Source organism: Solanum verrucosum, unplaced genomic scaffold (assembly GCF_900185275.1).
Source record: "Solanum verrucosum unplaced genomic scaffold, falcon-dt-bn FXZP01000259.1, whole genome shotgun sequence".
Lineage (NCBI taxonomy): Eukaryota > Viridiplantae > Streptophyta > Magnoliopsida > Solanales > Solanaceae > Solanum > Solanum verrucosum.
The window spans coordinates 78,303-104,135 of NW_026019973.1; the positions used below are offsets into that span (position 1 = coordinate 78,303).

General features: G+C 36.5%; 1 pseudogene; it reads left to right on the forward strand.

Annotated features, from left to right (window-relative positions):
* LOC125817259 (histone-lysine N-methyltransferase ASHH1-like) lies at positions 1–25,280 on the forward strand (annotated as a pseudogene).
* The last annotated feature ends 553 nt before the right edge of the window (positions 25,281–25,833 follow it).

A 25,833-nucleotide genomic window follows, 5' to 3' on the forward strand; every position in this document is an offset into this window, starting at 1 on the left:
ATGTCGCATTCAGGCAAAGACAACAATGTGGTACGCCTAAGTTCATGTTATTTGTTACTATTTCTCAAGCATGTTGTAAAATTTTAAAAATGTGATGTTGCATGGACTTACTCTGTGTTCTTGAGGAACTATTGTATTTCTAAGTTACTTGCTCCAAGCGGCAATAAGATTACGAGGGAAAGAGAGAGATAAAAGAAGATCCATTCAAGGAGATCTTAGAAGTAGAAAGAAAGATGCAGTGGTCGTACTTTCTTTACATCATGTGATGCTTGGAAGCACATGAAATATTTAACACAAGAGGATGTAAACTTAGAAAGAATGAAGAACGACATGCTTTTTGTTTCCCGCTTGTGCACGTTAGAAAATGACTAAAGCTACCTCTAACTTTAACTTCTTGAGAGCAACATATATATTTGCCTGTATCATTCTCATGGAATGAAAGCTTTTATTTGATGTTTGTATTACTAGATTAACACTTTGAGGTTGCATATATGGTTTCTTGGAGAAATTAAAACCAAAAGTGGTAGCATACTGGTATTGCTTCCTACCTCTGTGGAAATAGAGACAGTTGTGGAAGAGAATTGTAACTCTAACATGTGTGTAAGGCGACGTTATCAAAGGCAATTGTGCAAAAAAATAATGAGGTCTATTGGAGCTTTAAGCTTAAATATATAATACGATTTTAATAAGGAAGCAAACAAAAATAATTAAAATCGAAGAATAATAACTATATGTACAAAGGAATTAATTGTTTTTTTCACATTTAAGTGAATTTTATCATCTAGTGTTGCCTATTAAGGACCACACCCATTTGTAGTAAGGTATACACCTTAGTGTCTTGATGACCGCATTGATGTACCAACTAAGCAAAATGCGGCGCTCAACCTGTTTTTCGCTCAACTTTAGAGCTTAACCGCACCTTTAATAAATCTTTGGCAACACAGGTATGTGCATACAATTTGCTTTAGCTAATGCTTAAAGTAATTTTAGTCATTCGCTCTTTAGGGTAAACTTGATGTTTCCAACTCAAGAATTCAAGTGCTTATTTTCATTAACAGAGAATCAACTTGAATTGGAAGTCATAAGTTTTGTTAAGAATCTAAGTAACACGTTTAGTAGTGGTGGCTCTCAAATGTTGAGTAATATTCTAAATTATGGAAAAATATTTTTACAAATTGTACATATATACCAAACCATCCATTTTTATATAGAATTCCACTTGGAATATAATATGTTTGATATTTCTTTTATATCATATATGAATTTTAGTAGTCAAGATATGCGTAAGCTAATTGGGTACCATCATTATTAATCTATCAAAAGGAAAAGAAAACATAATATCTAACTTTTGGCATTTGTTAAGTGTCCTATGGGTAAAAGAAATGGACTAGTTTTGGACAATCCTCACCTCATGACGTAGATATTGGGGTTGTGTTATGTTTAGGTTCATTTTGTTACTATGATAGTAGAGTCAGATCCATCTCTATTTATGGTTTATCTACTAGCTCTCAAATTGTATTGTTTATGTTCAATACTGAGGTATAATTTTCTAGTTTTGGACACCATAAGTGAATAAGTTTTGGGAACCACCAACAAAGTAGAAGGTATGCCAAGCGAAGAGGAGAGGAGAGATTAAGAAAAAGGAGAAGGAAAGAAGGAAAAATGTGGTAAATTTTTCTTTATTTTTTCTCTCATGCTCTTTAAAAGAGTGCATCTCATTCTCTATGTGGGGTGGCAATATTACCGCTTCAAAATAGTATAGGGGGCTAATGAGAACCCACTATAGTTAAAAGGTCGTAATGAGCAAAAGCAAACTACTTTTAGGGTAATCTTATGTATATATTGTTGATGTGTCTAACTATCTTATGAAAGAGAACAAATTATATTTACTTAATTATGTTTTCAACACGCCTCGTCATGTGCAAGCATGAACCATGCACATGCTTTTTGATAATGGGTTGTAGTGAGGCTTGAGTTCACCGCCTCTATATGCGCTAATACCATGTTGAATTGTGTAACCATCTCATCTAAAAGTTTAAGATGTTAGATAAATAACACTTTATTTACTTATTTACGTATAACATATGATGCAAGAGAAAATAATGATAGGGACAAACAATGGTTCTTTTGAATAGAGTATTAAAATAACTAGAATAAGTGAAAAATATGAAGTATCGCAAAAGTCAAACTAAAAAATCATTTTAAATTTGTGATTTAGATGCAAAGATGGAGTTTAAGCTTCTAGTTTGAGTGTAGTGCCTATACTAAATTGGTAGGTTTTTATTTCCTATTTGACAAAGTTTTCTTAACAATTAATATATCGTATTGACAACAACAATTTTATTATTTATTGTGACTATTTCAACGTTGACCTCATACATGATAAGTTACAAGTTTTAGTGGCAATTATTGCCTTGGTGCCTGTACTGAAGTTTCGCCTAAGCGAGACAAAGCGTCCAATTGCACTGCACTTAACTTCAAGGTGTAACGTAACAACTATATTTGTTGTGACCTTGGAGTGGAGTTCCAATATTCTTCAGGCAAGTCAAATTAGGAACCTAATTGAAGAATAATTGTCACGCCCCGAGCTACCCCCGAGACGCGGACACGGGACCTAGGACCACAAGTGATCCCAAGCTAACCCTGCTGGCATGATCATGAGCATACTAAAGATAATAAACTAATGCGGAAGCTAATTCATAAATAAATCTGAAAAGATGGGGAATACCCATATACTATAACTGAATATATCAAATCTGAGAGTTTAATACAAAAGAAATATCAAACTCAAAACACTAAGCTGAATCTAACTATGTCTGAAATAAGCCTCTAAACTGACTAGAAATGTTGGGACATGCCCCAACTAGATCTAGCAAAACTGAAACTAAAGACTAAAAGCGATAAAGATAAACATGTCACTAGTCCTCGAAGAATGAGGACTCACCACTGATGCTGCTGAACTGAAGATTGAGAATCGATCTAAGCGTGATCTGGATGCTGAAAACCTAAACCTACATCACGAGAAGATGTAGCGCACGTATGCGTCAGTACTTGAAGGGTTCTGAGCATGCAGGATAGAGTAAAACTGAAATAACAAATAACTGAACAAAGCAATAAAGCAATGAAATAATCTGAACATGATATAGATACTGAAAATACTGAATACTGAGCTAACTGATGCAATGACCAAATTTATAACATGCTGAGACTGAATACTGACTATACTGAAATATGGTCAATGCAAAAGAGTCTGACTGAACTGTGGGAGCTACTAATAACCGACATAAAACCACATGAGCTAAATGTGGAGTCCGATGTATACGCCCCATCGAGAGGACCCAATATACCCTGCCAGAGGTATTGAGGCATGCTGGCGTGATCACTAAACTGATGTTGCCCACAGAGGGGACTTACACCTACGTGGCTCGTAGTTCTGGGACTATATGGGTGCGCTGAACCCTAGTCCAACTCGGTATTATGCTACTCCCAATGAATTAAGTGGTTAACTGGTTATGACTGAATTTCAGTAAATACTAGATAGCTCGAAACTGAACATGCAAACTGAGAATGCAACAATTAATCTGATAATGATGCATTCATAAACTGAGGCATGTAAAACTGAATACTGAAATATCTGACCTAGCATGTGTAATTCAAGAACTAAAGAAATACATAGCTAGGGTTCTGAAATTCATGCGATGAACTGAGCAATAACATGAAAATATGATTTGGAACATTTAAATAACTAATTCATGATGATCTGCTATAATTCTAGAAACCCTAGGTCTGTTCATAATCATGGAATCAAGAATCTGACTGAATTCTAGGGACCTAATGGGCGAAAGGAGCCCACTAGTGAAATCCCACATACCTAGTGACAAATTCCACGGAGAAATCTTTCAATTTCGGGGCTGGAACTGAAGAAACCTCGCTGCGTTCTTGAACTAGGGTTCTTGACCTTTCTCTCCTCTCTTGCTTCTAATTTTCTAAGTTTGATTAATGATTTTGACTAAGGTAAGTTCTAGTTATGTTTCTAGGCTTAAACTGATTAAAACCTCATGATTTAGGGTCTAAACGACGAATATTAGGGGTTAAATGAAATAGAAAAAGACCAAAAGACCCCTGAATTAACTGCTGTCGGAGTGACTGATGGAATGGACCTACGGTCCGTCGATTGGGTCCGTAGGTCGAGTCTGCTCGACAGGGCTTCACTAAAACGGGCATAACGTTTTACTTGGAGGTCGGAATTTAGCAAACTAGGTGGCGTTGGAAAGATAATTCAATTATCTATCTAACCATAGGTCATGGTACACATAATTCATTTTGTGCAAAGAGTTATGACCATATGAAGTTGACCCATCAATATTTTTCAGCTAACTGGCTGCTGACCCTCATCTACGGTCAGACCTACGGACCGTGCTGGTCAACCGTAGTTTGTGTCAGAGGCTGGGTAAATGAGGTCTTGATCCACGGACATAGACCACAGACTGTTGTCTGATCTACGGACCGTGGGTCTGTCCGTGAGTCGAAACTTAGCCAATTTTTCTAAGCTTGGCTAGGGAGGGGTTGCAGTGGTGAACCACGGACCACCAGCACGGGCCGTGGATGGTGACCGTAAGTTGCACCTGCAACTTCTCAAAATCTGCATTTTGGTCCGTTTTGGATACGGGGTGTTACAATAATATTTTTTATAACCAACCCAGTGGTTTGGGCTTAGGACTTCCATGTTGGAGGTCTCATGTTCAAAACCCCTTGCCAGCGAAAGCAAGGGGCTTGCCTTCTGGATGTAATTACGTGGTTGTGTGGTTTAAAGAGTAAACAAATTTGTAGCTTTCTCATATGGGATTCAAGATGTTGTTTCCTTGGATGTTCCTCTTACTAGTTCAATAGATAGAAGCTAATTCTAGTAATCTCAAATGATCTTCTCAAGTATGGAGAACTTATATTGGTAGACCTAGTTATTAGTGGTGATAACTAAATAAAAAGAGAAAAACTGACAATTCTACGAAAAAAATGGCATACTATGACCAACACAGTCAAAATAAAGCATTTGAATAGCTCATTATATTAAGTTGACAAAAAGTTTTTTATAAACTAATTTTTTAATAAGTTTTTAGATTAATATTTTCAACACGCCTCGTCATGTGCAAGCATGAACCATGCACATGCTTTTTGATAATGGGTTGTAGTGAGGCTCGAGTTCACCACCTGCGCTAATACCATGTTGAATTGTGTAACCATCTCATCTAAAAGTTTAAGATGTTAGATAAATAACACTTGATTTACTTATTTACGTATAACATATGATGCAACGGAAAATAATGATAGGGACAAACAACAGTTCTTTTGAATAGAGTATTAAAATAACTAGAATAAGTGAAAAATATGAACTATCGCGAAAGTCAAATCAAAAAATCATTTTAAATGTGTGATTCAGTTGCAAGATGGAGTTTAAGCTTCTAGTTCGAGTGTAGTGCCTATACTAAATTGGTAGGTTTTTATTTCCTATTTGACAGAGTTTCCTTAACAATTAATATATTGTATTGACAACAACAATTTTATTATTTATTGTGATTGTTTCAACGTTGAGCTCATGCTTGATAAGTTACAAGCTTTAGTGGCAATTATTGCCTAAGCGAGACAAAGCGTCCAGTTGCACTGCACTTAACTTCAAGGTTTAATGCAACAACTATATTTGTTGTGACCTTGGAGTGGAGTTCCAATATTCTTCAGGCAAGTCAAATTAGGAACCTAATTGAAGAATAATATTTTTTTGTAACCAATCCAGTGGTTTGGGATTCGGACTTCCATGTTGGAGGTCTCAAGTTCAAAACTCCTTGCCAATGAAAGCAAGGGTTTGCCTTGTGGGTCAAGCTCGTCGCACCGGGCTTGCCTAGTGCGGGTTACCTCTCATATGTGGTTTGCGAGCTATTGCATAGGAGCGGAGCGGGGGTTTTACCCTGTGTGCACCCAAAGGGTAGCGGCTGCGGGTTTCCCTTGTCATAAAAAAAAATAACCAAGCATGATTAATGACTCCATGCTACTGATCCTCTTTAGGAGAATTGATTTAATCATAATTTGACCAAATTCTACTACAAAAATGATGATTTGGATGATTATCTAGCTTCTTAGAACGTTTCTCTCCCATTTTCTTCTTTCTGGCATTCTTGTGAATTTTCTTAGTCATTGTTCCTTAATTGGGTGAACATTGGTTAAGAAAAGGTTTTACACCCCCATTATTTTTTAGACCTGGACCAATGCTTTTGCAATCGGATTTACATCTTAATATGTTTATCTACTTCAGATTAGCAAAGTGATCATTGAATAAATTGGATGTAATTATATGGTTGTGTTGTTTAAAGAGTAAACAGATTTGTAGCTTTCTCATATGGGATTCAAGATGTTGTTTCCTTAAATGTTTCTCTTACTAGTTCAACAGATAGAAGCTAATTCTAGTAATCTCAAATGATCTTCTCAAGTATGGAGAACTTATCTTGGTAGACCTAGTTATTAGTGGCTTTGACTAAATTTGGACTTACGAATTTTCTACACAGAAAAAAAATGTAGTGTCAAATTTGGTGATAACTATATAAAAAGAGAATAATTGACAATCCTACGAAAAAATGGCATACTATGACCAACACAGTCAAAATAAAGCATTTGAATAGTTCATTATATTAAGTAGACAAAAAGCTTTTTATAAAATAATTTTTTAATAAGTTTTTAGATAGATTAATAGTTTTAAGTACGAATAGGTGGAGAGAACTTTTGAAGGTGCAGAGATGATGAATTTTATTAAGTTGAGGAGAAGCCTCCTATCCATTATTTTCTCTTGGTGCAACCATGAAGTCTCATGTTGTGTAGAAGATTAGGTGATTTTCGTAGAAAATCATATATTTTATAGGGTTTTCCTTTAGGTATACTTCTTGTATTCAAATGCCTTTTGACCCAAACATTAATGAAATTATTTACCTTGTGAAAAGAAAGTGTAAAAATGGAAAATTTAGCAAGGCATTACATCACATATGAGATATGAACCTAAGTTAACTTATTAACTTGAATGCTTGGATAGAGAATTTTCCATTCTAGGAAAGCCCTTTTTAGATTGATACAAAAGAAAATAGATAAATATTATTAAATAAAAGAGAGTGCAAGAATCAACATTTATTATTGATGATTTGCAAGTCTTACTTGGTTCACAAATTATTTTCCTAGCATTTCTTACTTAGTTTTTAGATTCTAGCATTTCTTACTTGGTTCACAAATTATTTTCCTATTTAAGTCTTGCAAGTCTCACCAACAATTTCCTTGAGTGAAACTGAAAAGGATTGAAGAATTTAGATCTAAGGCTTATCGTTCCTGTATGACGTATTCTTCATTCCAAATGTGTTAGATAATTTATGTTTCACTTGGAGTGATGATGACATGTAACAATGTGGATATGATTTTGTGTGACTCTGTAGACTTCTGAAATCATGAGAAGACAATACCCAAAGAACTGATACAACAATATACCTAGAGAACTAATGATAAAAAAAAATTCTTTTTTTGATATGGCATCAGAACTGGTTGTAAGATTAGTACAATAATTTGATCCTGAGAATGTCTCACTGGGTAATGTTGTTGTTGGATCTTGAGAATATCGGTTGATAGTTGTACTAGTATAAAAAGACTAGTCAGTGAAGATATTAGTGTCTTCTGTTGAGTACATATATGAGTTTCATCATTTTTAGTAGACTCTGATGCTATAAATGGTATAGAATTATTTAAACAAGTGATATGGAGTCAACACATGTCTAGACTAGACTACTTTTATTATTGCGCTTCATAACTAACTAGTTCAAAGCTGTAGTTCCTCAATAACTGATCTTTCTCAATAAAATCTGGTTTGTCCTCTCAACAAAGTGGGCTTATTGAAAAATGTAAATCATTTCTACACTCTTTTGGACTATATTGACTCCTTGCAGCTGGAAAGAGCTATAGGCATACATGTTCTACTGTTCTAGCACCATCTTAGTGCTGCTGTTTTTATTAATAAATTTTACGTATCGAAAAAGTGGGCTTATTTAATATCCTTCTGGTTTGGAATGACAATGTATGGTTTCTATATTCAATTGTGCCTTTTCTTATCGAGTTACTTCACATGCCCTTCCATCAAAACATGGATGCACACATCGATGGCATGGTGTATGTAATCATGTATGATATTTGATTGTATATTTGCTAAAATAATATTGTATAGTAATGTTTATGACTGTATAATAAATGCAGACTCTTTGCTTATATACGTGATTTTGCATTAAAATATGTCATTCTATTAACATTAAGTAATGATGACTATATAATATTGTTTATGACTGTATAATAAATGCAGACCCTTTGCTTATATACATGATTTTTCATTACAATATGACATTCTATTTACATCAAGTAATGATGAATTCTTAACTTTTTTTTTGAAGGTCCAACTGCCCGACGGAGTAACACCATTTATGCATATTACTCAAAATGAATTTATATGGAGAAAGTGAGTTCAAAACCTTTCATTTGTTTCTTTTAATGACGATTTTCCTGCCAGTTAATTGCATTCTTTATTTTCATAATCCTTAAACTTTGAAGTTCATTTTCATACACTTGTTGCTTATACTTCTGAATTATTGTTACGCTGTCTGCAATTGTGAGTACCACTTGGATGACATATTGATTATGGTCGAAATAGTTAGTTTGTGTATCTAAGATCTGGATACTATAACTATGCAAAAGAGATTGGTTATTGCTTTATGTTAACATTACCATATTTTTTTAAAATAAAAGTGATTGGTTATGGCCATTGTTTTCACTTTTAAGATAAAGCTTTCAAAAACCACGAATAAAAAAAGAGATTAAACTTCGATAAACATTGTATCTTTTTCCATGTTGTGCCAAGGATGTCGTGGGAGTATGAATTCAATGACAAAAAAATGAGTAAAGAAGAAATTCGAATTGCGGATTGTGATTATCTAGTCAAGCTTAAAAGGAAGAACTTTTTGTGAGTTGAAACTAATGTTGAATAATGCTTATGTTTCATTTTTATTTCTTTGTTCTATAAGATGAGACACAAAAAAATTGTTTCTTTTTGTGAAAGAGAATTGAGTTCTTGTTTCATTCCTTAAAAAGTTTTTATGTCCTACTTCTTATTATGTAGTTTATAGCTTTTTGACTTCCAAAACTGAAGCTTCTAATGTTTTAGCTTGAATCCTAAAAAATTACCAAAAAGAAGACAAAGAAAAGTTGTGTCCTAAATGATGCATACCTTGATTAGTTGACTTTGAGTTGGAGTTGAATGGTTTTCAATTATCATTGATCTTGGCTTTAGGTAGTCATTTTTAATTGCAATTTTCTTATGTCTTACAGGCATAAGAAACTGAGAGAAGAAGATATTGCTATATGTGAATGCAAGTATGGTGCAAGTGATCCTAATAGTGCATGTGTAGGAAGATGTTTGAATTTATTAACAAACATTGAATGTACACCAGGATACTGTCCGTGTGGTGACACTTGCAGAAATCAGGTAAATTAGATAATTCTCTTAATTAGTTGAACATTACTCTGTTGTTTCTCTTTATTAGTATACTTTTACAGTGGTCTTATCGATTTCTAAATTTACAACAAATTTTATGGATAGTGCACCAAATTTGTGTTACAATCATGTGTTGAGAAAGAGTGGAAGCAGTGGTATTTTAGAACTTTTATGATAAGCTCAAAAAAGTCTTGTCATGCTATTACCTTTCCTAATTTTTTATTTTTTTTAAATTCCAACTTTGATCATTGATATGGGCAAAAGTACAACTTTGAGTTTGGCATCCCAAACTTTGACATGATAAGGGGTAATAAAAGTGTAGGACTGTTCTACTAAGTACCACCAGAAAAGGGGGAGGGGGTGTCCAAATTAGCTCAAAAGCTAACTTAACACAGGCATACAATTTAGGGGAGCTCGTAAATAATATTGGTTGGTTACATTGATTTAGTGCTAAAGGTTGGGAAATCCCATCTATCCATATTGGAGAGACCTCTAACTTGCTTAGGAAGGATAAAAAAAGAGTTGAAGAGAACTCCTAAAATGGCCATGACTCAAGTTGGCGATTTTTTCAGCAGGTTTATTAGCCTCCCTAAAGCAATGACTAATATGGTAACCATGCTCTTCAATTAATTTCCTGGCATTGATCTTCCACGGTGGGTCCCATTCTCTTTTAATTCATCTAGTTAACATCATGGAGTCTGTTACAACCCAGACATTAGAGAAGCCTCTATTAGCACACCATTTAAGGCCATAAAGAAGAGCTGCCATTTTTGTGATGTTACTCATGCCAGGTTCCAATTGATGTAGTAAGCAAACACGAGGTTTCCCAATGATTTTCTGATCAAACCACCTCCACCACAACGTCCTTGAATGCAACTACCATCACTGTTGAGTTTTACATACATATTAGGAGGTTTTATACACTTAACTATGGTAGTGGTTCTGTGGTAAATTTCGGCATCCAAAATGTAGTGTATATTTCTCTAAGACTCTACAATGTTAGCTTTGCTAAATTTCTTCTTAGTAATCTACACAATGGAAAAAAGAATGTTAGCTTTAGATCTGTATACAGAAGGCTTAATAGCATCAAATTTCTTAGATCATCTTTCTCTCCATATCTCCCAACAAATTATTGGGGGTAGAGCATGAATAACAAAATTAGCAATGGGGTTCTTTGTAACAGTATTCCACTAATTGAGGATGCGGATTTTAAGAGTCCTATGGGTGAGCCTCACTCCCAGTGGACCTGCGATCTCGCACCACACTTTTCTAGCATGTTCACCCTAACAGAATAGGTGATTCACTGTTTCCAAGTTGTTGTTCTCATTAGTTGCAGCACAACAAGGACATCCTGGGATAATATTGATGCCCTACTTAGCCACTTTCTCATCAGTAGGAAGCCTGCTATAAATAGCTCTCCATGTAAGGAAAGCCATATTAAATGTAATGTTATTATTCCAGATCTTGTTGGTGGAATTGTTGTGGTTTCTTTTGTTTCTAATAATATCCCAACCAGAGTGTAGAGTGAAGTGGCCAGAATTGGTGTTTTCCGAGATAGCTTTTGTCATTTGTGAGATCGTTGAGAATAATCCCCAAGTAGATGATATTGTTCTTTAGATCATTCGGGAGCTCTACTTGGAGCGAATTCCAGTTCCATTCACCACTACTAGTAAGAACAATATTTAGCTTGATAGAGATATGCCCTTCATTGTTGGGGTAGAGCAAGTGCAAGGGTCCTAGAGCTGACCATTTATCAAACCAAAAATCAACATCTCCTCTTCCAACCTTCCAGTAAATATATTGCTTCGCCAATGACTTAACTTCACAGATGACTTTCCAATTTTGAGAGTTGCTAGAGGACCATTGAGTCTTTATAGGGTGTTGATACTCGAGGTACTCAGCCTTCATGTAATCTCCCCAAAGAGAAGAAGAGGTTCTTAGGTTCCACCATAGCTTAGCCTTGAAGTCCATACAAACATCTGATATTTTCCTAAAATTAGCACCATATTCAAAGGGGTAGCTCAAATTATCCCATGCAATCCAGTGATGCTTTCCCAGAATCATTTCCACACCAAAAGATTTTTTTCAATGAGCTCAAGGGTACCTTTAGGAGGGTTGGTAGCACTCATAAGATTAGTAGGGAGAGCTAGTATAATATGTCTTATTAAGGTAGCTCTTCCTCCAAAAGATTGCAATTTGTAGTGCCAACCTCTAATTTTATTAGTAACCTTATTGACAATGTCTGAGTAAGCCAATTTCTTCTTTCCAATGATAAGAGGACACCCAAGTTACTTTATGGGAATTCTTGATATCTCATGCTAGTGTATCTTTTCATTCTATTGATGATGATAAGACTGATTTGAATTCTTGATATCTCAGTGATTAGTTTGATAGATCTCTTACTACCATCGCAAAAAATAATGGTGTTATCAGCAGAAGTTAAATGATTAATTTTAGGACTATTATTGCACATATAAAAACTCTTGTAAGCAGTGTGATTATGCAGATTGTTAAGCATTTGAGACAACAATTCAACGCTCAGAATGAAGAGGAAGGGGGAAAGAGGATCTCCTTACCTCAAACCCTTAGAAGAGTTAAAGAAACCATGATGACCTCCATTTACCACTATAGAATACTAGTTGTTGGAGATATAATTATGGATAAGGTAAAACCAATGCTCAGAGAAACCAAGATGCCTAAGAACAAGGCAGAGGTAAGTCTATGAGACTTTGTCATAAGCTTTAGTCATATCTAGTTTCATCACTACATTGCCCCCTCTGTTAGGTTTTCCAATATCACTAATAATTTCTTGGGCAAGAAGAATGTTTCCAGTAATGGCTCTGGCCTTGAGAAAGCTACTTTGACTCCTGCTCCCAAGTCCTAGCTCAAGTGGCAAAAGGTAGAGGATTTGTGACTTAGGTCGCAGGTTCAAGCCCCACACCATGCAAAGAGAATCCCGGTATTTGAGTGGAGAAGAGTAGAGGGGAGGGCCCATTATTCACCGAGTTTAGAAGGCTGTGATTGGTTCAAAGTGTGACGGGTCACAAACGAATTTCTCGGTTATCAAAAAAGCTACTTTGATTCCTGGAGATAATTCGAGGCAGGATAGAGGTCAATTTGTTAGTCAATATTTTAGAAATAATTTTACTAAAAATGTTACACAGACAGATAGATCTCAAATCAAAAAAATATTGGGGGTGATCAATCTTAGGAATAAGAACAAGACAAGTATGAGTATACAATTTTTTGGAAGGATATCACCTACGAAAAAAGCAGTCACAGCTTTATGGAGTTCTGATGCAATGATGCTCCAAGTACTTTGATAAAAGTACCCACTTAGGCCATCCAGTCTAGGAGCACTATCGAGATCTAGAGAGAATACACATTCCTGAAGTTCTTTGAGTATTAGAAGGGTGCAAAACATGTCATTGTCCTCTTTTGTGATGCACCTATGAAGAATATTAAGGGAGCTATAATCAGGGTTAGTATTGTTATAAGTAAAGAGATTCTTGTAAAATCTGATAGCCCCTTCAGCAATTTTGTCATTTCCTTTCTGGCAGTTGTTGTGTTCATCCATAATTTTCCTAATGTTTGACCTTTTTCTCCTGTCTCTGATGAAGTTGAGAAAATACGCCGTGTTGGACTCTCCTTCAAGCCATTTGACCCTAGCTTTTTTTTTGAGAATAGACTCTTGAAGTTTGAGAAATCTAGTGAATTCGGCCTTGAGCCTAGAGATCTCTCTCTCTTGTTATCTCCGGTGTTTTTGGTTACACTGTTGTCTTCAAGAGCTTGAATTTGGCTTTCAAGTCTCTTAGGTTCTTCGTAGAGGTCCCCAAAAGCCTGTCTAAACCAATAACTCATAGCTTTGCAAGTCTTGTTGATTTTCTGGTGAAGGATATGCAGGGGGTTCCTATTGACTTCTTCATTCCAAGAGTTTTGAACTATATCCAAGAAGTCAAAGTGATCCTCCTATATATTCAAGAATTTGAAGTATTTGATAGTGGGAGGAGTATCATTATTCATCTTAACCAAAAGTAGAGCATGGTCCGAGCACGTTCTGGATAAGTGAGTAAAATTAGTAGCATTATACATATCATACAATAAAGAGTTATAGACAAGTCTATCCAATCTTCCCCAAATAGTGTTAGGGGGGTCTCTACTGTCGCACCAAGGATACTTAGAACCTGAGAAACCTGCATCTTGAAGACCACACTCATTAAGGAATTCAATGAAATCAAGAGTTTTTTCCTTTCTATGAAGTTTTCCTCCAAATTTCTCATCACTGGATACCACCATGTTAAAGTCGCATGTTGCTCCCCGAGGGTCCTGGATAATGTTTGCTATAACTCTCAACTCTGCCCATAGGTTTTTCCTCAGCTCTGTGAATTTGGCATAGATAACTGAAAGGAAAAAAAGTTGGTCAACATTATGAATAACTTTGAGAAATACATGTTGCTCCCAATCATGAATGACCTCATCATCAATGTCATTCAACCAAAGGATCCAGATTTTGTTAGAACTGTTGTTGTAGGCCTGATGAAAACCAAGCTTTCTTCTAAATTTATCCATTTTATCACAAGCAACCATAGGTTCTTGTAGGCAGAGGAGAGGAAAATGAAATTGTTGTTTAAAGAAGAGTAATCTTTCCAAGGAACCGTTGGATCCTATTCCCCTAATATTCCATGATACGAAGCTAACCATTGGAAACATTAGTTGTAGGGGTTATTTGATTTTGAATATTGGTTGTAGCAACTTTGATGGTAATGTTAGAGCATCCTCCCGGATTGGAGGGGTTCCTTGGAGGTAGATTGTGCTTGGTTGTTGTGTCCAGAGAATCCATAGGGGGTATTCAATCGATGAATATATCTTTCCATGATCCCTGGTAGCCTCACCGTCCGATTTAGAGGAGGTGAGATCCTCTTCAAAACATTCCATGAACATATCACAGTCTCCACCTCTATTGGTGAGGGACTTGGTGAAGAGATTTAAAAGTTGATTACTTGACTTCACAAATTTTGTAACAATATCTCTTGAGATTATCTTTCTTTGACAAAGTGACAATCAATATCAATGTGCTTAGTCCTCTCATGAAATATTGGATTTGATGCGAGATGAAGGTGCGCTAGATTATCATATACAAGTTCCATCCGATCGATCTCTTCAACTTTTAGTTCTCTCATCAACTGTTTGATCCAAACTAGCTCACGGGTTGCTACAACCATTGCTCGATATTCTGCTTCTGTACTAGATCGAGCAACCACACTCTGTTTCTTACACTTCCACGAAACCAAATTACCTTACACTAAAACACAATATTCAGATGTAATACGTCTATCTGATGGTGATCCTGCCCAATTAACATATGTATATCCAATGATATGCTTGTAACCTTGATCCTCAAAGAGTAGTCCTTTAATTGAAACTGACTTTATATATCACAGAATACAAACAACTGCATCCCAATGACTTAAGGGGGAAGTCATAAACTGACTTACAACACTTACAGAAAAGAGATGTTAGCTCTAGTCTTATAAACTTTACCCTTCAAGGTAGAAAGATCGTTGTGATAGACCCTGTGCTCAAGTAAATGCCTCAAATCATTGGTAAGGGTATGAACTAGAGCACATTTGGAATGAACAATTACATCATACACAAACAATAATGTCTAGATCTAAACTCTTCAAACTTTTCCATTTTACCCTAGGGAAATGTCACCGAGACTTCCAAGACTAGAATAGAAAAATAATCTCTAAACTAAGAAAAAATGTTAAAATAAAGAAAACAAGATGAGTTCATAGATCTAACTCTTCAATATGTATCTAGATATATAAAATGCAAAACAAGTGTATTTTCAAAATCCAAAATCAAAAAAGTAAAATCGTACCAAAATTGGCTTTCGAAACGCCCTCGTCCAGCGTATCTGATTTTGATTTTGCTTTTGCTTTCTCGAGCTTTTCTTCTCGATCTTCGCTTTTTCGTTATTCATTGTTATTCTTTTTTACCGTATGCTTAAAAGGCTAGAAGGCGCAGTGGAGTTTGTCTACGAATAACTTTTTTCGAGAGGTGAACTTCAAAAATCAGTTTTGCCCTAAAAATTTGGGAAATCAAGTCATTTAGTTGAACTAGAAAACTATAAAGAAAGGGAGGCTGAGGTTACGAAGTAAGGTCAGCTGGTTAAGGAAATCTCGGGTTATGCTAAGCGATTTCATAATCAGGGTGTTAGCTGGTTAGGCTAAGCGAGCTTTCCTTAACCAGCTAACCTAACCAGCTAACACCCTAGATTATGAAATTGCTTAGCTAAGCAAGCTTTCTTTAACCGGCTAACACCCTAGATTATGAAATCTCTTAGCATAACCCGAACTTTCCCTAACCAGCTGACCTTACTTCATAACCTTAGCCTCCCTTTCTTTATAGTTTCTAGTTCGACTAAGTGACTTGATTTCCCAAATTTTTAGGGCAAATCTGATTTTCGAAGTTCACCTCTCGAAAAAAGTTATTCCTAGCCAAACTCCATTGCGCCTTCTAGCCTTTTAAGCATACGGTAAAAAAGAATAACAATGAATAACGAAAAAGCGAAGATCGAGAAGAAAAGCTCGAGAAAGCAAAAGAAAAATCAAAATCAGATGCGCTGCACGAGGGCGTTTCGAAAGCCAATTTTGGTACGATTTTACTTTTTTGATTTTGCATTTTGAAAATACACTCATTTTTGCATTTCATATATCTAGATACATATTGAAGAGTTAGATTTATGAACTTATCTTGTTTTCTTTATTTAACATTTTTTCTTAGTTTAAAGATTATTTTTCTATTCTAGTCTTGGAAGTCTCGGTTACATTTCCCTAGGGTAAAACGGAAAAAGTTTGAAGAGTCTAGATCTAAACCTTATTGTTTGTGTATGATGTAATTGTTCATTCCAAATGTTCTCTAGTTCTATAACGACCCGAACCGTCGTTATTTAGGAAAAGCAAATTTCAGAAAAATACTGGGCCACTGGTGCCAGAGCGGGATAGGCGAGATAGAATGTAAATAACGTGAAATTTTATTTTCTCCTTCTTCCTAAAATACTTAATTTAGACCTAAACCACCCTAGAAACCCCCAAAAAGCTGCTCTAAGCTTAGGAAGGAAGGAGAAGGAGATTTCTAGCGTAAGGAGAGCGGTGGATTGCGGATTTCCAGTCAAGATCACCCTCACGAAGTCCGAAAACAAGAATCGAAGCCAAAAACTTTGTACAGCTGCTTGGCGCCCAGGTAGGCTAGGTTTATTAATTGAGTAGTTATAAATTTGTGCTTACTGCGTAATATAATGTAAATCAATGGTAGGATTTATGTGTAGGCCTTCGTGCACCGAATAAGAGATAATTAAATCCTAGGAAGAACCTTTAGACGATGAACTAGGGGTAGGTGATGGTTGTGATTTCATGATTGTGTGATATATGTTTGCTCTTGCTTCATTATAATACATGTATGTATGTGAATCTTGCAATTATTGATCACACTAGTAGTAAATGAGATAGGTGAATGATGAACGCCATGAATCATGACTTGATTGTATGATTTTGAGAATTACTTGTGATTGTGATTGTGATTGTTGCTTGTTGAGTGGATCAGGTGTTGTGTTCCGACGCACTAACTTGGATCGGTTGCCACGTTCCGGCATAAACATGGGATCGGTTGTCACGTTTCGGCATAAACATTGGATCGGGTACCACATTTCGGTATGCTAGCAGTTTGGGTTTGGGTTCCATGAGAGGATCAACGACTTGACATAATTGCAAATCGATTAATTGTGAAGTTGTACGTTGTTCTTAAGTGATAACTGATGTTGTATTGCTCCTGAAGGGTTAAAAGAAGGTGATGACCTATATTTGTTTGTTCTACTATGTTGATTTAATTCGTTAGGTATCTCGTTGTTGAACGAGCCGGGGAGAGCCAAGGGTTCAAGAGTTGTTAATGTAACACCCAACAATTTGGAATAACTATGAAGAGGCTTAGAATTGGAATTTTCTTTTTTTTGGAAAGAATTTAAAATTTTGGAAATTTGGCTATGGGAAAAAGTGAGTTTTTGGCCAACTTTGAGCATTCATAACTCCTAGCTCAGAATGAGTTAGGAGTAGTTCCAGTTATTTTTGCGAAGCTTGTGGAATGATCTTTCCAATGCCATCGAGTTTGATCGATTCCGAGTTCGTATGAGTGAGATAAGCCCTTTGAAAGTTGGGCAGTTGGCAGGGAATCCGTCCGGAAATTTTAAGGGCATTTTGGTCTTTTCACTAACCAATTCTTTTGGCTATATTGTTGTGTTAGGCTGTTTTGTGGATCATTTTTGCCCCATTTTAAAAGAGTAAGAGTTAGGGTTCTTGAGAGAAGAGAAGAAGAAGGAGATCAAGGAGTTTCCGTCAAAGATCGTCGTGAAAATCGTCGGGGGTAATCCCTACTAGGTATGTGAGTTCTTAGTGATGGGTTGATCCTTTCCCCCACACACCAAACTCATTTTATTTTTGAGAAAAGATTGGTCATGTTGTTGAAGTTGTTGGGTTGTGTTATTGGTGTTGTTGGTTTGTGTTGTTGAGGTTGTTGGTTGTGTTGTTGGAAGTTCTTGTTGGTTTAGTACATGATTTGATTGTGCTTTTGAGTTGAATCTCTTGTTTGTTGAGGGATTTTATGATCCTTAGTGTTGGAGTTGAAACCCTTGAAGTTAGGGTGGTTTAGAGATGGAGAAACAAGAGAGGAAAGTTGAATTTCGGGGAAAAAGGGGCTGGGGTGTCGCGCCAGCCAGCGCGCCCCAGCAGGGGCTCTGAAGTTTCCCCTATGGGGTGCCGCGCCTAGCAGTCAGCAGATCCTCTGAGCTCCAAGGTCTGGCACCCCTCGCCTTGCAAAGCGCCAAGGACGCCAAGTTTTTCCCATTCCTTCCCCACTTTATCATGCATGTTCCTAGGTATTATACCTATGTTTCCTAGTTGTTTCCGACACTCCAAAGTACGTCTAAACATCAAGAATCCCTCCATAACATGTGATTAAACACCTTGAATTCATAATTCCAAGTCAGGTGAAGTTAGTTTCCAAGTCAAGTGAAGTTAGTTTCAAAGTCAAGTGAAGTTAGTTTCCAAGTCAAGTGAAGTCAAGCTTAGAAGTAAGTAAGTCAAAACAAGTCTTTAAGGTTTTCCAAGAGTCTTCATTGAACGTTTTAACTTCTTTTTAAGGCCCAAGTTCCAAGTTAAGTATAGAGCTCCAAGTTAAGTAAAGAGTATCGAGTTTCAAGTCAAGTCAAGAGTTTTCAGTTAAGTCAGGAGTTTTGAGTTAAGTCAAGAGTCAAGAGTCAAGTGCATTTCTCAAAAGTTATTAGGGAACTAAGTATTCCCAAAGAAGTTTATAAATGTTTTCACATTTTTAAAAAAAATGAGAGGAAACTAAGATTTCCAAAAGAGTTTTGAGAAGTTTGAGTACTATCTCTTTTTGAGAAAAGATGAGTTTTTGCGAAAGAGTTTCTAAAACATGATTAGTATGACAAATCGAGTATGTCATCAATGTTTAAACAGTATGGTCTCTAGATATACCATCAATGTTTAAGCAGTATGAATATCCCGAGTCATCAATGATCATATTAAAATATGGTTTTGAGATGTTCTTTTTAGAAAGAGTTTTCAAGAGCCTTTGGGCTAAGTTTTTGAGTAATTATCTCAACTAAAGAAAAATGTGTTTAAAACACTAATGAGCTAAAGTATTTTTGGGAGTAGTCTTGAGCACCGAATTGGGGACACTAGTTCATATTAACTCAACTCTCCATAAGAACCATGTAGCCAAACATGGGATTTCTCGGATCATACTTTTTAGATGATCACGAAAGTTAAGCTAGCGGATCCACTAAGCAAAAGTAAGGTCCTATATCACGGCAAGGTATAGGATGGTTGTCACGCCCCGAGCTACCCCCGAGACGCGGACACAGGACCTAGGACCACAAGTGATCCCAAGCTAACCCTGCTGGCATGATCATGAGCATACTAAAGATAATAAACTGATGCGGAAGCTAAATCATAAATAAATCTGAAGAGATGGGGAATACCCATATACTATAACTGAATATATCAAATCTGAGAGTTTAATACAAAAGAAATATCAAACTGAATCTAACTATGTCTGAAATAAGCCTCTAAACTGACTAGAAATGTTGGGACATGCACCAACTAGATCTAGCAAAACTGAAACTAAAGACTAAAAGCGATAAAGATAAACATGTCACTAGTCCTCGAAGAATGAGGACTCACCACTGATGCTGCTGAACTGAAGATTGGGAACCGATCTAAGCGTGATCTGGATGCTGAGAACCTGAACCTACATCACGAGAAGATGTAGCGCACGTATGCGTCAGTACTTGAGAGGTACTGAGCATGCAGGATAGAGTAAAGCTGAAATAACATATAACTGAACAAAGCAATAAAGCAATGAAATCATCTGAACATGATATAGATACTGAAATACTGAATACTGAGCTCACTGATGCAATGACCAAATTTATAACATGCTGAGACTGAATACTGACTGTACTGAAATATGGTCAATGCAAAAGAGTCTGACTAAACTGTGGGAGCTACTAATAACCGACATAAAACCACATGAGCTAAATGTGGAGTCTGATGTATACGCCCCATCGAGAGGACCCAATATACCCTGCCAGAGGTAAAGAGGCATGCTAGCGTGATCACTAAACTGATGTTGCCCACATAGGGGACTTACACCTACGTGGCTCGTAGTTCTGGGACTATATGGGTACGTTGAACCCCAGTCCAACTCGGTATTATGCTAGTCCCAATGAATTAAGTAGTTAACTGGTTATGACTGATTTTTTGTAAATACTGGATAGCTCAAACTGAACATGCAAACTGAGAATGCAACAATTAATCTGATAATGATGCATTCATAAACTGAGGCATGTATAACTGAATACTGAAATATCTGACCTAGCATGTGTAATTCAAGAACTAAAGAAATACATAGCTAGGGTTCTGAAATTCATGTGATAAACTGAGCAATAACATGATAATCTAATTTGGAACATTTAAATAACTAACTCATGATGATCTGTTCAAATTCTAGAAACCTAGGTCTGTTCATAATCATGGAATCAAGAATCTGACTGAATTCTAGGGACCTAATGGGCGAAAGGAACCCACTAGTGAAATCCCACATACCTGGTGACGAATTCCACGGAGAAATCTTTCGATTTCAGGGCTGGAACTGATGGAACCTTGTTGCGTTCTTGAACTAGGGTTCTTGACCTTTTTCTCCTCTCTTGCTTCTAATTTTCTAAGTCTGATTAATGATTTTGACTAAGGTAAGTTCTAGTTATGTTTCTAGGCTTAAACTGATTAAAACCTCATGATTTAGGGTCTAAACGACGTATCTTAGGGGTTAAATGAAATAGGACAAGACCAAAAGACCCCTGAATTAGCTGCTGTCGGAGTGACTGATGTAATGGACCTACGGTCCGTCAATCAATCGACGGTCCGTCGATTGGGTCCGTAGGTCGAGTCTGCCCGTAGGGCTTCACTAAAATAGGCATAACTTTTTACTCGGAGGTCGGAATTTAGCAAACTCAGTGGCGTTGGAAATATAATTCAATTATATATCTAACCATAGGTCATGGTACACATAATTAATTTTGTGCTAAGAGTTATGACCATCTGAAGTTGACCTATCAATATTTTTCAACTAACTGGCTGCTGACCCTCATCTACGGTCAGACCTACGGACCTGGATCGAATGACGGTCCATGCTGATCAACCGTAGTTTGTATCAGAGGTTGGGTAAGGGAAGTCTCGATCCACGGACACAGACCACGGACCGTGGTCTGATCTACGCACCGTGGGTCTGTCCGTGAGTCGGGACTTAGCCAAATTTTCTTACTGAGTTCTGGGGAAGTTTTCTGTCACGAACCACGGACCTGCAGGACGGACCGTGAGTCCATCTACGGTCGTGAATGGTGTCCGTGAGTGCCACTTGTAACACCAGAAATCTGAAATCTCTATTTTTGGATACGGGGTGTTATAATGGTCCTTGGGCAACGTGAGGTAAAACATTGTATCACCACTTAGTTTCATAGTGGTGGTTATCGGTTAGAGAAACTCCCACAGCAGTAGAAAGATCTTGGTTCCTCGATAAGTTCTGCTTAGTATGGATGGGGGTATGGGACTTCATTCATGCATTGCACAAGTAAACTTTGAGAGGAAGCATGGTATTTTAATGATATTATAAATATGATTTTTACGTCATGTTTTAAATAGTTTTACAAAGCTTTATATATATTGCATGTGTCTTATTGCTTTATATTGAGTTCAGTTATTCATGAGTTGAACAGAGCCAAGGTAAGTTCTCTTTTGTATCCCTTTCAAGCTTAAGTTGTTGTTTAGCGGTCCAGCTCGCATACTCGTACATTCCATGTACTGATGCCAGTTGGCCTGCATCTTATCTATGTATATATGTAAATATTCTATTTTGAGACTCAAGTTGCCTTTTTGGCCAGATTTGTATCATTTAAGTTGACTTATGACCTTCCATTGCATTGAGTTATTCTGTTAAGTTAGGTTTCCGCTGAGTTAAGAAAGTCAGGCCAAGGGTTCGCTTGGGGCCAGCAATGGTCTCCGAGTGCCGGTCCCGCCCAGGGTGTAGGCTCGGGGCATGACAGTTAATATTGAGAGAAAGGTTGTCCGGGTGTTGCAAGGGATTTGTGGTTTGAGGTTAGGAAGCCTTGATAAGAGGCACCAGGTGGCAAGGATTGGGTAAGATGAAAAGAAGGCAAGGGTATGTTGCGTGGGGTTTATGGTTCAAGGAAATGTTGGTAGTTGTAATTGTGAACTCTTCTATGGGTTAGAATTGTTAGGCCATGACTAAGAACATAGTAAGGTGGGTTGACTGAAACGGAAGTAGTAGTAAGGGTGCTAGGGTAATTCTCATGTATTCGAGAGAGAGTAAAGGTGGAGGAGCGAGTGGTTTTTATTGCATGATCTTGCTAATTGAATTCTTATATTATGTGGTGGGCATCGGGTTGACCGATGATGCCTACCAGTACGTGTGGTTTGTACTGATACTACTCTTGCTATGTTTTTTTGGGCATAGTCTGGATATGTAAGAGCCTTTGATTGACCGTGTTATCCGGTATTTGTGCAAGTGGGAGGTAGTAGGTACCCCATGGAATTAGTCTAGGTGCGCGCAAGTGGCCCAAATGCCACGGTTATTAAAAATAATACTTTTAATGGTTGTATTATAAGTATAATTAGGCATCCTTGTGACTAGGAAATCTTCCTAATTTTGTGTAGACTATACTCCTATAAAGGAGCTCCATCATATGTTGCAAACTACCAACCAGTGAACATCTAGAGATTTATCTGATATGAGGAAGCTGAGCTCTATAAAATTCGATTCTATGGCCGTGCAACAAAGTGTGTCATCGTTGCATATGTGATACCCCAGGGAGGTCATGTGCTCTCTATAACTGTAAATGGTGATTCATTTGCTTAATAAATTTGGTTGCGGCTAGAAGCTTTTCCGAGAAGGTGTGATATTTGGGTTTGATTGATGTTTTGTGAGAAAATGCAACAATGATCTCTATATTTGTACAGAAGGTTTCCTATTTCATTGGGGTGTGATTAAATGCTGCTTCAGAATTAGTGGTTTATCTATCATATATGCTGAGGAACTGGAAATCTCTGTTTCATTGAACTCGCTTTGTTCCAAGCAGTTGTTGTATGACACAATTGCTCCTAGTTATTCCTTTATAAACAAAGAAATGAAATTAAAAATAATTCCTGCTTGTTATTTAGTTCTTTTCGTGTTGAGAATCTTTCTTCACTTAAATTTATCCTTTCATCTAGTGTGAGGAGGAGTTTGTAGTTCCTTATATATGATTAACTGCTTCAATAACTAATAGGAGATTCTACTCAGTGCCGTATTTGAAAAAAGACAGTGAGTGTCATTCGGATTGTTTTGAAGTATTTTCTTGTTGTCCACAGAGATTCCAGAAATGTGAATATGCAAAAACTAAGTTGTTCAGGACTGAAGGGCATGGTTGGGGTCTTTTAGCTGATGAGAATATAAATGTAATTTTGTTGAACCAACCCCCTATTTAAATTCTTTTTGACCATTAGTTTGCATAGCACAGTTTCGGCATATATTAAAAGAGTTCTCATTTTTTATCATCAGGTAAAGAAAATATTCCAAAACTGAGTCTATCAAATTCGAGCTTTCTGTCGAATATCTTAGAGGCCTTTGTGCAGTAACTTTATTTATCGTCTTCTTAATTGTTCCTCTCTCTTCACATTATAGGCTGGACAGTTCATCATTGAATGTTGTGGAGAAGTGATATCATTGAATGGTTAATTGGTCTTTATTGATAGCACTGATACTGTGTCTTCCTGAATTTCACAGCAGTCCAAATTGTGAAACAAGTAAATGGATAGTATCGGGGGCAACAAGGGTAGGTATATTTGCGAAGCAAGATATATCTGTTGGAATGGAGCTGACATATGAATATAATTTTGAATGGTACTACGAGGGTGCAAATGTTCGTTGTCTGTGTGGAGCTGCAAACTGTTCCTTATTTTTAGGTGCCAAGTCTCGACGATTCCGGGTAACTTAAGTTTCTTATGAATTGTTATATCTGAAATACCCTTTGTAGCATCATATCACATGCTCCTTCTTCCCAGATTTTAGACAACAAACAGAGTAATGATTTATGCATATAGATTGAATTTGCTAATCACATACTACAATCTGCAAGTCACATGTTATAGTATGGTGTATCCTTGTCAAACTCAGTGTGCTGCATTTGAAGCTAAAAGGAAAGTCGCTCAGGATAAATCTTATTGCTCCGATAAAAAGAAAAAGATAAATGCTTATTGCTTATTATGTTTGAATTTAGAGCACAACAATTGATGTCTTTGTAGTAGATGTCTTCTTCTCTTTTTTCATTTAAAACATAGTTGATCAACGGGACAATAGATTTTGTTTCTCGTTGATATTGATAAGCCTCACTGTTGAAGTGTTTTGAATTAGCATGTAAACCAATTGCAACCGTCTTTCAGGATGAGAGCACTATGTTCTAATCCTGAGACATTGATACACAATCTTAAGGGGTTTTGAATTAGGACACTGGACATAGATTTCACAGTTCATTTGAGATTGTCTGAAGAGGAACGATAATCCCAGCTAACGTAAATAGTAGAACTTAGTAATTCAAATGAAATTTATTAGAAAGAGTGTGGTAGATGTGCTCATATTGGTAAACATAACAAAGAAAGGGGAGGAAAGAGCTACCTGTTGATATATGCTTTCTTCAATAGTATCTTATTCTTCATTTTTACAACTACTTGTTACTTCAATTACTTAGTTTATCTTGTTGATTATGTTTCTTTGATCTTAACAGCGATTAAAAACTGCTGACCCTGGTTGGAAATATGGGAAAAGAGCAAGCGAGACCAATAAGGCCGCAGTTGAGTGTAACTTTTGTAAAAAAGTTACTAATGGCGGAATCTTTCGTCACAAACAACACCTTATTGGTACTTGCAGGGACGTCTCACGGTGTGAACAATGCCCGGATGTTGTAAGGGAAGAAATGAAGAAATATGTTGATGTAAAGAAGGAACAAAAACGTCAGGCTTTACTTCAAAAGGATGTGACTAATACTAGTGATGATAAAGATGAAGATATGGAAGAAGGTGAAGCTACTGAATAGTCACTTCCTTCAACAGTCATAGAATGCAACAATTATAGCTATTTGATGAAGCTGAGGAAGATGAGAAATAGATGTTGAACCATTATAAAATTGATTTTGTTTGTCCTATGGGATTTTGTGATAACTACCTTTTAGCTTTTAATGTGAACTTTTGCTTATATTTATTGTCTCCATTTATTTTGCAGATTTTTTGTTGCTTCTGAATTATCAGTAGAGCTAATATACCCTTCACTTGGTGGAATTCTCATTTACACAAATTTATTTCCTTGTATTCCCATGTCACGACCTAATTTAGGATCATGACCAGTGCTTAGGAGATAGTGTTCCAAGAAATTCTTAATGGTATTTTAGAGAAAAAGAATACTACTCATGACACTAATAAAAATGATTAACGTCGCTACTCTAAGAGTTCTAAATTAAAAGGATGTTAGCAAAGAGCTAAACTTGAGGATGCTCACAGTTCAAATAAAAGATAAAAGAAGCTTTTTGTAGAGTTTTAGTTCGAACACAAGATTTGGTGGGAAACAATGAACCAAACACTTGATATAAAATA